We start from the raw sequence: 3,636 nt of genomic DNA on the forward strand, positions 1-3,636 counted from the left end.
TAAATAAACAAAATAAAGATATTGTGTCCATCTACAACTGAAAATATTAAAAAGAGAGAGAGAGAAAACAGAGAATACAGGTAAGTAGCTTTATACAGATTTTCATTATAAGAAGAACCACAGAGATTTCATTCATGTTCTCAAAAGTTGAGTTTGTAAAGATTCTGTCTCCATTTCATAGGAGATGGATTACATTCCATTACATTTCATAGGAGATGGATTACATTGTAATTACTCCTTACAACTGAAAGATTATTCCATTGCTTTTGAAGTGCTGGTTGGGCTAGCATCTATCATGGTAGCTAAATAAGTGTGATTTCTATGTAACACATGCTGGTACTAGAAGCACTGGTTGGCTCAGTCCTTGTTCTGATACTCCACCATATCATGGATCATTTTAATTATTTTAAAACTTTTTAAAAAATAGTTTTAATTGGCAATGGACCTTTATTTTAATTTATATGTGGTGCTGAGAATCAAACCCAGTGCCTCACAGGTGCTAGGCAAATGCTCTGCCACTGAGCCACAACCCCAGCCTGGATCATTTTATTTAATATTTTATTATCATCATTTATTATTCTCACCACTGGATAGTCTCTTTTTGAAATACTTTGTAGACGTTGATAGACTCTTATTTTATTCATTTATTTAAATGTGGTGCTGAGAATCAAACCCAGTGCCTCACACATGCTAGGCAAATGCTCTACCACTGAGCTACAACCAGAGCCCTGATAGTCTCTTGATTGACTTCCACCTTGCCCCTCATCCAGTCTGGTATGAAGGCCACTGACATCCCCAGGGGCCCTGGTTGGCACTCCACCTCCAAAACAGGCACCTGCCACACATCTCGACCAATGCTATCTCTGTTCTGCAGCAGTGGAGTCTATTTGTTAAGGTTCCTGCACATTCCCTTATTCCTCTGTCCACCCCATGACTCTGTTTCTCATCCCCTAGGGTTTCAAAGACAGGAATTTGGTTCTGGTCCAGCTGGTCATTGCCCTGAGATTTCTTGCCTCAATGTAGATTGATTCCTCTACAGGATCCTACTGAGCAGGGACCCTACTGCCACATAAGTTTCTCTTTTTGTTACAGGACAAGGGCCATCCTGCCTGGAACAGGAGAAGAGATGACTCAACCCTTTGAAGGAGTGCCATCTCTACTCTTCAGCGTCCCCTACACACCCACAGATCCAGAACAACACAGGAGGGAGTGAAACGTACTGGGGACCTCCTACACCATGAAATTCTACGAGGAACATCTTGCAATTAGTTTACACATGCTGGCCTTTTCCCCAGCTGTCTGCAAAATAAAGAGCAGAGCACAAGAGAAGATGTGGGGGAGAGTCGGGGTCAGGAAAGCCAGAAGTCCTAACTGAGTCTTCCAAACCAGAGAGAGGAGACAGACTTCTTTAGAGGGAAGGAAAGCAGCAGGGAGAACCAGAGGAGCTGAGCCAAGGAGCCAGCTAGCTAAGAGAGGGAAGAGAAAGGAATAGAGATACAACTCCCCCATCTTTCCCCAGCCTCCTCATCTGGATGGCACATCCAGTATGAGGATCCTAACTACCTCTGAAGGAAGAATGGTAATTGGAGAAAACTTTGGTTCCCAAGTTGATAAAAAGGAAAAAAAATTAAGCCATATTATTCATCAGCTGCTAATAGTAGCTATGATTTATTGAATAGTTACTATATGTTGGATTATGTGTTCTTTGACACATGTGCCAAGTGCTTTGCACACTTGTTTGTGTGGTGTTGGGGATCAAACCCAGGGCCTTGCACATGCTAGGTGAGTGTTCTAACACTGCTATACTCCCAGGCCCTTTGCACACATTCTTAAAGCCTCACCATCATAACATCAGAATTATCTTTTCCAGATAAGCAAAGAGTTTAAGGTCCCAAAGCTAGTAATTATTAGAAACAGAACTTGAACTTAGGATAGCTTGATGCTTTAACCTTTATGATTTACCACCTTCCCTCTCACTCCAGATCAGAATATTGATTCCTTATTGGATCTTTTGAGAGTGGGTACTAAAGATTAAGCCAGAGTACTGGGCATGCTAAACATGAATTCTACCACTGAGCTATTCCCTCAGCCCTATTACTGGATCTTGAGAAGAAGAAAGAATAATTCCTTCCAGAACCAGATGAACTTCTCCAGAAATAAGAAGATTCCCAGACATCGGCACAAACCTCCTTCTCCCTCCCTCTCTGACCCAGGCTGGACTCTGACATCACACAGTAAAGGCTGTTTTTCTGAAAAGAACCCAGCCAAATTTACAAGAATGACACTCAGACAGCGTGACTGAGGAGGACCATAGCCAAGTGACCATAGCACACACCCAGCAGTGCTGAGAACAGAGCTAGTCCCTCAGCACCTGGGGCTGACTCATGGTTGCTGTCAGGACCTAATGCCAGATCCTTCCCGCTGTTCCTCAGGGATGTCCTATAAAACCATCCCCAAGAACACTTCTACCCTCTCCCAGCACCCCAGGAGCTAAACGTTGTATAACGGTGTACGCATGTTCATTTACCAAGTCATGCCAAGTCATGTAATGCTTCATACAAATTGTTTTATTCAAAATTAATACATCTATTAAATTAGGTATTAGGAAGGAATGAGGAAGACAACCAGATAGGGATCCTGACACCACCAGATAGAGGACCTTCCCCACTCCAAATTGCCCCTCTCCTCACTGTGCTTGCTTCACTGTAGGCAATATCTTGTCACACCCTTTTTAATTTAGACCTCAGTGCATTAGTTGGACAATGAAGGGGGAAAAAAACCTACAACATGAACTAAATTGTTTTCTAGATCATAGCAAGAATCCAACACGTTAAGCAAATACAACTCTAATAGACCATGAGCATTCAATGTGTGATGTCTATATATCTCTAGGTTATAAGATATAAAGTACTTAAAGCACAATTTGGCTCATAGTCAGTGTACATCATGATTATTATGATTGCCTTTGTTGTGAAGGACACACACTCTGGAATCAAGTAGACTTGGGTTTGAAACACAGATTCATTGCTCATTTAGCTAGTATATGACTTTGTGCCAGTTACCTAACTCTTTTGAGCTTGTTTCTGGTCTGTGAAATAGGGTTACTAGCCTGTATCTCACTGAGTAGTATAGGTAATACATGTGAAGCCTTTGGCTCTAATGCCTGGCACTTAGTAGGCATGCAATAAATAAAAGTTACTATCATAATTTGTAACATATATACTTTGAAAACTACACTACCAATATATTTGGGGATCTTTCCAGTCTTGCAATTTGGTTCTTTTAATTAAACAGCAATTATTTTATTGAAAAGAATGAAGATTTTGGAATCAGACTGATCAAGGCTAGGTTTGAATTCCAGCTCCCTTCTTACCACCATGTGGCCATGGGCAGTAATGGACAAAAAGGCCCAGTGTCCTTGGCTGTAAAATGGGAATAATAATACTTATCTTTCAGCATTTTGGAAGGCTTACATGGATTCATATCCACTGCCCCATCTAGTGATTATGTGAATGCTAAAGGCAATTTGTTAAATGTACAAATAAATATGATTTATTTTTGTTCCTTTATATTCAGTATCATGGATATAATCTGTGCATATATGTATTGTGAGTAGCAGTCATTTATCTTGCTCTA

The sequence above is a fragment of the Sciurus vulgaris genome (assembly GCF_902686455.1).
Source record: "Sciurus vulgaris genome assembly, chromosome: 3".
In the NCBI taxonomy this organism is placed as follows: domain Eukaryota; kingdom Metazoa; phylum Chordata; class Mammalia; order Rodentia; family Sciuridae; genus Sciurus; species Sciurus vulgaris.